General features: G+C 48.8%; 1 pseudogene; it reads left to right on the top strand.

Annotated features, from left to right (window-relative positions):
* Positions 1 to 9,087: 9,087 nt before the first annotated feature.
* On the top strand, positions 9,088 to 9,586 carry LOC128527544 (B-type lectin plumieribetin-like; annotated as a pseudogene).
* The last annotated feature ends 2,903 nt before the right edge of the window (positions 9,587 to 12,489 follow it).

Below are 12,489 nucleotides of genomic sequence, written 5' to 3'. Positions count from 1 at the left end.
ATTAATCGATTAATTGGTTAAATTTTTTGGTAGAATACTCGATTACTAAAATATTCGATAGCTACAGCCCTACATGGATGTAATATATAGTAAAAAGTAAAAAGTATTTGTCCCTTTCTGTTTTTTTTTTGTCACACAAGGATAACCTGAGCAAATACAAAATGCAGTTTTTAAATGATGATTTCACTGACAGTATTTAGGAAAAAAATATGTCCAAACCCACTTGCCACACCCAGAATCTGTTTGGCAAAGTGTAGCATGCTGAAAGATCCCAAAAAGCGACATAATTACAGATGAGAAACAATGTAATTGACATGTATCAATCTTGACAAGGTTACAAAGCCATTTTTAAGGTGAATCACAGAAAGAGTCATTATCAAAAATGCAGAAAACTTGGAACAGTAGTGAATATTCCTAGGAGAGTCCAGAGTACCAAAATTGGGTAGTTGTAGTTTCCTTAGTTAAGGTCAGTGTTCATGATTTAACAATAAAAATCATGGCATCCATTGGAGAGTTGGGAGAAAGCCACTGCTAACCAAAAGTAACACAAAGCTCGTGTCACGAGGTGAGAATGAGCAGGCGGAGAGATAGATCCAGGTGCAGAGAGGGAAATGGGGAAATGAGAACTGGCGTGATAGAGCATCAGGCTTGGTGTTCTTGGAGCCTGGTCGGTAGGACAGACAAAGTTGAACCGGGAGAAGAAAAGGGACCAGCGAGCCTGTCAGGCATTAAGCCTCTTGGCCTTATGTAGGTATCCGAGGTTCCTGTGATCAGTCCATACTAGAAACGGGAGCTCGGTTCCCTCCAGCCAGTGCCTCCACTCCTCTAGCGCTAGCTTGATGGCTAGTAGCTCTCGATCGCCCACGTCGTAGTTCTTCTCAGCCGGGGATAGACTATGGGAAAAAAAGGAACAGGGGTGCAGCTTGTTATCCTGTGGCGACCTTTGGGACAGGACCCCTCCGGCACCTGTGTTTGATGCATCCACCTCCACTACGCATTGGCGGGAAGGGTCGGGGATGATTAGTATGGGAGCTGAGGTGAACCTTCTCTTGAGCTTGGCGAAGGCTCTCTCTGCCTCCTCACTCCAACAGAAGGGCGTCTTGGAGGAAGTCAGAGAGGTTAATGGGGCGGCGACAGAGCTGTATCCTCGAATGAACCGGCGGTAGAAATTGGCAAAACCAAGGAATCGTTGGAGGTCTCGTCGCGAGGCTGGGGTTGGCCAGTTGGAGACTGCCTGAACCTTGGCCGGTTCCATCTCCAGCTGTGAGGGGGAGATGACAAACCCTAGAAAAATGGTAGTCGTCGTGTGGAACTTGCACTTCTCCGCCTTAACGTATAAGTTGTTTTCGAGAAGTCTCTGTAATACTTGGCGAACGTGGCTCCTCCAGGTCGTGAGAGAAGATTAGGATGTCATCTAAATAGACAAATACATGGAGGTTCAAAAAGTCTCTGAGTACGTCGTTAATCAGGCTCTGGAAAACGGCGGGGGCATTGGTGAGTCCAAAAGGCACTACCAAGTATTCATAATGCCCGGTCGGGGTATTGAAGGCGGTCTTCCACTCGTCACCCTCCCTAATACGGACGAGATGATATGCATTGCGCAGGTCTAACTTAGTGAAGATTGTGGCTCCCTGGAGAAGCTCGAAGGCTGTGGACATGAGTGGTAAGGGGTAACGGTTATTTCATTGAGCCCTCTGTAATCTATGCATGGGCGAAGGGACCCGTCTTTCTTTTTGACGAAGAAGAACCCTGCACCTGCGGGTGAGGAGGACGGGCGGATGATGCCAGCGGCGAGGGCCCCCGTGATGTACTCGTTCATGGCTCCTTGCTCTTGGCGCGTCACGGAGTAGAGACGGCCCTTTGGAGGGAAGGTGCCGGGAAGGAGGTCAATAGGACAGTCATAGGGTCGGTGAGGAGGGAGTGAGGTAGCCCGAGCCTTGTTGAAGACTAACTTGAGATCGTGGTATTCAGCGGGAACATTAGAGATGTCTGGAGGGTCCTCCGGCTTAGCTGGAGCAGAAGGAAGAGCAGAGAGAAGACAAGACTTGGAACATGAGGAGCCCCAGCCCGTGATGGTCTGCTTAGTCCAGTCAATCTGGGGACAGTGAAGGGCAAGCCAGGGCAAACCAAGAACCACAGCAGCATGGGATCTATCAATGACCAGCAGACTGATCTCCTCAAAATGGTTACCTGAGGTCCTTAGGGTAAGTAGGAGGGTGCGTCGTGTGATGGCGGGTAGGGGAGTGCCATCTAGGGCCTGAACCCGAGAGTGGGGGTTTAACAGGAGTGCAGGAAACCTCTAGCTTCCTGACTGTAGCAGTGCTGATAAGGTTACGGTCAGAATCGGAGTCGCTGAGCGCCTAAATCCCGTGAGCTTTGCCGCCGACGATTAGCGTAGCGAGGAGTAGGGGACGAGGTTCTGGGAGTCTATCTGGAGAAGCGCCTCCTAGTGCTCCCAGTCTGACTAGAGGACGTCTCCTCTTTAATGGGCAGGTCTTGAGTGCATGTCCTGAGGACCCGCAATAGAAGCAGGCTCCCTCCTGGCGACGGCGCCGTCTCTGCTCCTCGGAGATATGGGTCCTGTCTAGCCGCATAGGCCCTTCCTGCTTGGGCTCTCTCGGAGAAGGAGGTTCTTGAGATGTTCTGGGAAAGGAGGGTCTCCGAGCAGAGAGTAGTCCTCTGGAGGCCTGCCTTGAACAGTGACGCGCGTCGACCCGGCCGGCGAGGTCCATGAGTTCATTGAGGTCGGTGGGAAGCTCCTGGGAGACCAGCTGGTCCTTGACTGTGTCCGACAAACCCTCGAGGAAGGTGTCAGATAGGGCCCTGTTGTTCCACCCACTGGTGACAGCGAGGGTCCGAAACTCAATGGCGAAATCATAAGTGGAGCGGGCTCCCTGGCGGAGCCTCAACAGCCTGCTCCCAGCCTCCCTGCCAATATGAGAATCTCCTTGGAGAAGGCACCAAAGTCATAGCAACATGGATCGCGAACTTCCCAGAGGGCCGTGCCCCACTCTCGGGCTCTGCCTGTAAGGAGGGTGATGACGTAAGCCACCCACGACCGTTCTGAGGAGAAGGTGGAGGCTTGTAGCTCGAAAATCAGTGAGCACTGGGAGAGAAAAGATCTGCATGTACCTGGCTCCCCTGCGTAGGTGGGTGGGGCTGGCAAGCGTGGTTCGCGCTGGGCTTCAGTGCTTGTGGACCGTGCTGAGTCTAATCGGAGATGTTGCATCTCCGTGGTGATGTTGGCGAGAGTCTGCCTGGTGGTGAGGAGCTCTTGCTGCTGCTTCCCGAGCAGAGTGCCCTGGTTCTTCAGAGCCACTCTCATCCTGTCGTACTCTGCTGGATCCATAACTGGCTGGATTATTCTGTCACGGGGTGAGAACGAGCAGGCGGAGAGATGGATCCAGGTGCAGAGAGGCAGGTGGTTCTGTGAGGCGTTGGGCGAGCAGAGCAGTGAGAAGAGATAAGGAGCAGTGTTGCAGTAGAAGGGCGAATCTGGGTCGTAGTCGAGGGGCGAGAGCGGAAGTCCAAAGCCGTGTAATCTGTCAGCGGGGGCAATGAGCCAAAACAAACACTAAGCAGAGCCGTAGTCGAAAAACGAAAGTGAAAGTTCAAAGCCGTTAAATCCGAGTGTGATGATAAATCCTAAGCGTGAGGCGAGAGGCAAAAACGGGGACAAAGCGTAAGACCTCCTTATAAGCCGGAAGAAATCAGCGCCAGATGAGAAGCCGGTGTGCCGGCGGGGAGGTCCGGGGGTGTGTGAGGAGAGATGACAGCGTGGGAAAAACAAACCAGCGTGGTGGAGAGCATGACAGCGTGAGAAGGGAAATGTCAGCAGACGAGAGCGGTCTTTGATCAGCGCGGCGCGCTGAGAGCGTGACAGCTCGTCTCACATTTGCCAAAAAATATCTTGATTATCTCCAAGATATTCTGTGGACTGATGAGACAAAATTTTAATTCAAGGTAAAAGTATTTTGATTCAATACGGCACATATGCAGTTATCTCAATCATAATTACGCTTGGTCACATATTTACAATCTGCAAGTGCGCTATCTGTCTATAATAAACCCCAGCCAATGAGAGTGAGAGTCCTGTCTATATAAACCCCATCACTCAGCCCCGATCTCCACAGCAGCTCATTGATTCTTGTCATCTCTCTTTCGCTTTCACTGTGCAGGTAAGTGACGCTGATTACACATCACCATCAGCACGATATTTGGATAACTTGCACACATTAGAAATGCAGTATTGTACCATAACACTGTTAAATTTTGATTGGTCAGAGGTTGTTGATTCGTTTTCTAGAGCTGCAGCCATTATAGTAGGTCAGGCTGGTGTTCATGCGGATGTAAAGCTGTTACTTCCTCAGGACAGAGGAGTTTATACCTCTTTGCAGTTTCTCAATATAATGACAAGCCATGGGTTTTTTCTATTATGAACTTAAAGAAGTAAAAAATTTAAGATTCAAGAGATTTTATTTGGTATTTCTACACATTGCGACAGCACTATTTAATCATAAATATGATAGATGAACATAATCCCTAGGTATGAAACTATTGCACTTCCTCAAAGTTTCAAATTGCACTTTTACTTAAAGTTTTAATTACACATTTAATATCAAAAATAGAGACTAGTGAGAGAATTGGGTTTATAGTGTCAGGGTGAACTAACCTAGCAGACCAGATGACTTAGCTTTAGCGATTAGCCCAATGTAGCGTGGATGGTGAACCCAAACGCGGAAAAAAGCGAGTAGGTAGGATAACCACGCAATTTAGTTTAAGGACTCTCACGAAAGGGGAGCAAGGGAAAAACACAAATTTAACCCGCGTCTTATAAACACACTCAATATCAGAAAGCGAAACCCAAGAAAGTGAGTACTCACGAATCGGTGGACGGACAGCCAGAACCGACATGGGCCATACTCAATGACTGAGCTGAGCCGACCAGGAACTGGGTGCCCCTGCCCCGAGGGCGCGAGTCGAGGATCCGGCGCACAGTGTAAGCGGGACCACCGTCGAAGATCCGGGGAGGAGGAGCAGGGGGTTGAATGGCGAGGTTTGCTTGGTTCCACAACCGCCGACACCTACGGACCAACTGTTGGGCCGATGGTACGTCAATGGTACATCGGAGGTTGGAAACCATAACATACCTCAAATGGGCTTAGGTTGGTGGCCGAGGAGACGGCTTGGCCCATTTGAGGTAGCGGGCCCAGGAGCGCTGGCGATCCGAAACAAAACACCTCAGGTAGCGCTCCAGTTGTTGGTTGGTCCGTTCCATCTGACCATTAGTCTGGGGGTGATAACCGGAGGACAGACTGCAGGTGGAATTGATCAGACGGCAGAAGGCCTTCCAGAACCAAGCGGTGAACTGGGGCCCCCTGTCCGAGACGATGTCCTTGGGGAACCCATGGAGGCGGACTACGTGTTCCAATATCAGCTCGGCGGTGTCCTTGTCCTGATGGGAGTCCGGTGAGAACCGGTCGATGATGGTTAAAATGGTGTTCTTTCCTTCGGAAACCGGCAGGCCCGTGATGATGTCTAAGGCGATGTGCGTCCAGGGCCGTTGGGGAACGGGCAGTGGCTGGAGCTATCCGGGGGTAGGTTGGTTTAAGTCCTTGGCCCTGGGGCACACCGGGCACACCTGAACGAACTCCTCAATGTCTCTCCTCATGGTGGGCCACCAGAACGCCTGTTTTACAAATTGTAGAGTTCGCCAGGTCCCGGGGTGTCCTGCGACGGGCGAGGAGTGGCCCCACTGGAGGACCTCGGGTATCAGACGCTGGGGTACATAGGGTCGTCCAGGCGGCGCACCTGCCGGCCCGGCCTCCGCAGCCTGTGCCTGGCGAACCCTTGTTTCTATGTCCCAGTGGAGAGGTGCGATGATCCGTGAGGTGGGGATGACAGGCACAGGGTCCGCCCGGGGTGCCTCATCTTCTTGTTGACGGGAGAGGACGTCGGCCTTGGTGTTCTTGACCCCGGGCGGTATGACAGATGGAAGTTGAAGTGCTCGAAAAACAATGCCCACCGTGCCTGTCGTGGATTAAGTTGTTTTAGATTCCGGATGGTGATGAGGTTCTAATGATCCACCCAGACCATGAACGGCTCACTGGCGCCCTGGAGCCAGTGACGCCATTTCTCCAAAGCCCACTTTATGGCCAACAGCTCGCGGTCCCCTACCCTGTATCGCTGCTGAGTGGGGTCGAATTTCTTGGAGATGAAGCCACAGGGGTGTAGCTTCTGGCCTGGACCTCGCTGGGAGAGAACAGCGCCAGCGCCCACATCTGACGTGTCCACCTCCACAACGAACGGTTGAGTGGCATCTGGGTGAAGAAGGATGGGGGCAGTGGTGAAGCGGTGGCAAAGTTCTTGAAATGCGGAGATGGCAACAGGAGTGAGTTGGAAGGGACGAGAGGAGGGCCTGGTCAGACTGGTCAGTGGTGCTGCAACTGTACTGTAGCGACGATAGAAGTTCGCAAACCCGAGAAACCGTTGAAGCTGTTTGAGAGTCCTGGGTAGGGGCCAGTGACGAACAGCTTCAAGTTTCTGCGGGTCCATGGCCACACCCTGGGACGAGATGACAAAACCAAGGAACGTGGTGGAGTGCTGGTGAAAAGCACATTTTTCCAAGTTGCAGTACAGTTGGTGAGCGAGCAATCTCTTAAGAACCGTCCGGACGTGTTGGATATGTTCTTCCGTGGTGTGGGAGTATATGAGGATGTCATCCGAGTACAGATGGCCACGGGGGGGAACAGATCCTGACTGCAGCTCTATCGCCAGGTCGTAAGGGCAATGTGGTGGAAGGTGGGTGGCTCTTCGTTTACAAAAAACTGCAGCCAGGTCACGATAGGCAGAAGGGATGGCGTTGGTGTCGACATCGGGGGCCTCGGACTCCATGGAACACGTCCCAGCTGGGTCCCGTAGGCAAAGTTCAGTGCAGGTCGGCCCCCACTGGAGGATTCGATTTCTGGTCCATGAATTGAGAGGGTCGTGCTGCAGCAGCCAGGGGTATCCGAGGATGATGAGAGGTGAGGAGATGGGTGTGAGGTGGAATTGAATTGGTTCATGGTGTTGGTTTATGATGAGGGTGATAGGTTGAGTCTGGTGGGTGATGGGGCTGGATGACAGGGGCCGACCGTCGACAGAAGTGATTTGCACTGGCTGGGATAACGCCTCAATTTTTCCCCCCATTTCTCTGGCATAAGTTGAGTCAATGAAGTTGCCGGCGGCACCGGAGTCGATGAACGCCGCACTTCTGACTCGTTTGTGGCCAAATTGAAGGATTACCTGAACAGTAAGACGAGAGGTGGTGGTGTCGGTCGTGCTGGAGATTTGGAGGGAGCCCAGTGAGTCTCTCCTCCGGCTCACCGGGGCAGCGCGTTTCCCGGACGAACAGGGCAGATCGCCTGGTGGTGTGCCGCGGACCCACAGTAGGCACACAACCCCTCTCGATACCGGCGCTTGCGTTCTGCTACGGTCAGGGAGGCGCGTCCTAATTGCATGGGTTCCCCGGCTCCGGTGTCAACCACGGCAGGAGGTGGAGATCCGACAGGTCCAGTGATAGCAGTGGTGAAAGTGGTTGGTGGTGGAGGTGCAGTACGGTGATTGGTGGGAGCAGGCGGCAGGGTCCTCGGGGCTGGCTTCGGACGAGAGAGGAGGCGCTGGTCGATGCGGAGGGCCAGCTGGATTAAGCCCTCCAGTGTGGCTGGAAGCTCTCGTCCGGCAAGCTCGTCTTTTATACGTGATGCCAGCCCCTTGTAGTAGGATGTCCGGAGCGAGGCGTCTCCACAAGAAGTGTCTACCCTACGGCGAGGGTTCTGAATTCCGCGGTGTAGCGACTCAAGGACAATCCACCCTGCCGCAGGTGATAAAGCTTGGTGTCGGTCTCCACCTCGCCCGCAGGGTGTTCAAAGGTGAGTCTGAGTTGGCGTGTGAATTCATTGTACGAATGGGCGGTGTTCGAGTCTGATTTAAGAACTGCCGTGGCCCACTCTGCTGCCTGCCCAGATAGCAACGAGATGAGTAGAGCAATGCGTAGCCGATCGGTGGAGTATTTGGTGGAATTAAACTCAAACACCAGATCGAGCGCTGTTAAAAACACACTACACTTCCCGTCCGTGCCATTCCATTTCTCTGGTAATGAGAGAAAAACATCAGAAAAAGGGGGGGGAGGGATGATGCGGCGCAGCTGTCGTTCTCCTGCCTGAGCTCCGCAACCTCGCGGCGCAAAGCCGCGACGTCTTGGACGCCCTGGCGCAGAGTAGCGATCTCCCCGGTTAGCTTATTGATTAGCTCGGCATGCTGGTCAACCACATCGCAGAGATGCGCATAATCCGCTGGGTTCACCGCTTTAGGCTCAGTCATTCTGTCAGAGTCAACTAACCTAGGAGACCAGAAGACTTAGCTTTAGCGATTAGCCCAATGTAGCGTGGATGGTGAACCCAAACGCGGAAAAAAGCGAGTAGGTAGTTTAAGGACTCTCACGAAAGGGGAGCAAGGGAAAAACACAAATTTAACCCGCGTCTTATAAACACACTCAATATCAGAAAGCGAAACCCAAGAAAGTGAGTACTCACGAATCGGTGGACGGACAGCCAGAACCGACATGGGCCATACTCAATGACTGAGCGTTGAATCGTGGTTTGTTTACTCCTCTTATACTTCCTGGTTCGAGACCGCTTTACTTCCGGGTCCTAGTGCCGGTCGCCGATTAAATGTGCATGACATATAGCTGCTGCAATGTAGGTGATAAGAACAACTTATTTTAAATAGTATACAAATTTATATATAACTACTCATAAATCATTTTCATTTCATTAGCTAATTGCTTTGGTGAAAAAAAAGATGATTTTGTCGTTTCAGTAGCTATGAGCTGGAATACCTGGCGTACTGCCTACTGTAACATTCAGTGAGGAACGCCTACACCGGCCAAACAGAACTTATGTTTATACAGTATATATGTTTATTAGCTAGGAACAAAGTTTTAGATCTTCAGATCAGCTTGTGCACTAATCATTGGCCTTAATGTGTAGATAAAACATTTACTGTACTGAGGCAGACTTTTTAAATCTGACTTTCCCTTCCAGAACCATGAGCAGAAACTTCTTGTCCATCAATGATGAGCTCCATAAGGGAGACTTCCTGTTATCCAACAACCGAGAGTACAAGGCAATCTTTTAGGTAGGTTTAAAATAACAAATTCTAATTTTTTTTCTTCGATTGGCAAATTACATTCTATGCATCCGTAACAGATCTCTCATGTGTCATTTCAGGAAGATGGGAACTTTGTGGTGTACGGATGGAGGCCTGTGTGGGCATCCAACACTTGTGGTGTTAGAGACGCTCATCGCCTGATCATGCAACAAGACTGCAACCTGGTGATGTACACACCGTGCAAACCTGTGTGGGCCACTGACACCAAATGCACAGGCGTCCTACGGTGTCGTCTAACTCTGGGTGATGACGGTGTTCTGGTTTTCGACAGTGACAGCCACACAGAGTGGAAATCCAGCAACTGAAATAACAAGTAATGAAGTAACAGTCTGAAAAATCTCTGAGCTTCAGTATTGTCAATAAAGCTAATAAATCAGTAAAGAGCATCATATGGGTGTCTCTATGTTTCTGTGTCCCTGTGTTAAGTGTTTTACTGTTATTAGAATCAGTCCTTAGCTGATATTACATTCTCAAGCCAAACACTTTTTAGACTGCTTTCACACTAAGTCAAAAAGGATGTTTTACATGAGCTAGAGAAACAAAGAAATTTATTAATACCGCAAAAGGCATCTAAAGATAAAAAATACCTATATTCATCCCACAATGGGGAAGTTTCTATGTTACAACAACAAAAAAAAAATTACAAATATAAAGTAGGGACAGTACATCATAAATACAAAAGAGAAAGAAAAACAATACAATAGTTACACTTTCAACTAATATATATATATATATACTCAGCAAAAAAAGAAACGTCCTCTGACTTTCAACTGTTTTTACTTTCAGTAAACTTAATGTGTAAATATTTGTATGAACACTAAAAGAGTCAACACCATAAGACATAAACTAAAAATGTTTCACAATGTGTCCCTGAATGAAGCGAGGCTCAAAATCAAAAGTACCAGTCAGTATCTGGTGTGGCCACCAGTTGCTTGAAGTACTGCAGTGCATCTCCTCCAGCCTCTCTCAGCCTATTGCGGACAGTCTGAGCACTGATGGAGGGATTGTGTGTTCCTGGTGTGACTCGGGCAGTTGTTGTGGCCATCCTGTACCTGTCACGCAGGTGTGATATTCGGATATACCGATCCTGTGCAGGTGTTTTTGTACACGTGGTCTTCCACTGCAAGGATAATCAGCTGTGCTTCCTGTCTCCCTGTAGCGCTGTCTTAGGCGTCTCACAGTGCGGACATGGCAATTTATTGCCCTAGCCACATCAGCAGTCCTCATGCCTCCCTGCAGCATGCCTAATGCACGTTCACGCAGATGAGCAGGGACCCTGGGCATCTTTCTTTGGGTGTTTTTTACAGTCGCTAGACAAGTCTCTTTAGTGTCCTGCGTTTTTAGAACTGTGACCTTAAATGCCTACTTTTTGTAAGCTGTTAATGTCTTAACGACCATTCCACAGGTGCATGTTAATTAATTGATTATGGTTAATTGAACGTGCATGGAAAACATTGTTTAAACCCTTTACAATGAAGATCTGTAAAGTTTTTTGGATTTTAACAACATTATTGTTGAAATACACAGTCCTGAAAAAGGGGCGTTTCTTTTTTTGCTGAGTATATACAGTGGTTACTCAATCGGAATGTAGGTCCTACCGTCGCCGCGCTCGGCGGTACCGTTTGGCTTTGTGCGTTTGCTGGCTTTTACCGCTGAGTGACGCTATATAACTACAAGCTGACGCCTCATGCCTTAGTTCATTCTCTGCTGAATTAATGAGACACGGAGTTTTAGAACTGCACGTAGTAGCGGATAAAATCAAGTAAAACATTGTAGTTAAACAAATTTATAATCACAGAACTAAAATTACAGTACAAATGTAGAATTCAAATTAAATTAAATCTTATTAGGATCAAATTTAAACAAAATAAATGTTAATACAGTGAGCCTTTGGATTTTATCACGTGTAATTAGAAAAGACGCGTGTAGGGTTTTGTGTCGTCTTATATCTTGTGTTCTTTAAATTTGTTAGTAGATTTATTAACTGAAATAAATGACCATAAAATTATAACATTGTCAGGACGTTCTACTGCGTCAGCTGATGTTGGTCATTCAGCCCCGCTTGTGTTTTTGCGTTATTATAAGAATGAAATGCAGTAGACTGTTATGATCTGTAACGGATTCGACCCATGTTGCACGGGCGGCACCATAAAGCACGGACACGAGGCGAGGTCTTACGGGAAAGGGTAATTTATTTAGGTAAAATGGGGAAGGAAAGTGTTGAAGGAGGAAGAATGGAAAGAATGGGATAAAGGTTGTGCATGTGCAGTTCCGGGGGCTGTGCCACACTGGCATGCGGGCACACAGCTGACGATAAGTGTTGGTGCGCGGAGTGGCAGAACTGAGCACGCGGAGGCAGCGCTTCTCCCGCTGTCGATGGCCGGCGCGAGTCCTCGCTGACGTAAAAACTTAACACACGGTGCGGGAGTGAAGATGCCGCAGGAGCTCGCGCAGCTCTTTCTCGCGCTGTCCTCAGCGCGGAGATCAAAGGGCGGAATTCTAGTGTCCTTGTTTAAAGTCCCTGGGGCGCGTCACATCGCCCCACTGACATGCTTCTTTCATATTCTCCATCACATCACGTATTTCCCAGACCTCGGACAAAACTCCGCGCCTTGCTTTTATAATGCGGAGCAAGCCCGAGATCATATTAACGTTAAGTATCGCCAGCCGGCACAATAGCCGGCCCTTTGCTGCCTATTCAGGGAGCCTACGGAGTGAGCAAGTAGCGATAGTAGATTTGGGCGCACGCCTATCACAGACGCAAGCCGTGGCAGATCATCATAATTGTCTTTAACTTGTATTTCATAAGGTTTTCCGAGCGGTGGTACAGCGCAACGGGGGTCATTATTTACTATTAAACATTAAAGGAATTTACAAAACTTTATGCGTGCGATTAAGCGCTGATTTTACGTAGGAAAGTTAAGAAGAGGATCCTGATGCTCAACATTCCGGAGACCAAACCCCATTTAAATTAAATTAACAAATATTGCAAGTAAATAACAATAGCCCATGTTTAAAAAAGCATTTTTATTTAGAATATAAAAATAATACTGCATCTATTTTAAGTGTTCCAGCTGCCACTGTTCTAGAATTCAAATTAAATCAAATCTTATTAGGATCAAATTTTAGCACAATAAATGTTAACACAGTGAGCCTTTAGATTTTATCATTTGTAATTAGAAAAAAAGCGTGTAGGGATTTGTGTCATCTTATTTTTTGTGTTCTTTAAATTTATAGTAGATTTATTAACTGAAATAAATGACCATAAAATTAAAACAG

Source organism: Clarias gariepinus, chromosome 7, assembly GCF_024256425.1.
Source record: "Clarias gariepinus isolate MV-2021 ecotype Netherlands chromosome 7, CGAR_prim_01v2, whole genome shotgun sequence".
NCBI classification, from domain to species: Eukaryota; Metazoa; Chordata; class Actinopteri; order Siluriformes; family Clariidae; genus Clarias; species Clarias gariepinus.
The sequence above is the reverse complement of the archived record's forward strand: the minus strand, read 5'-3'. Positions and strand labels throughout refer to the sequence as shown.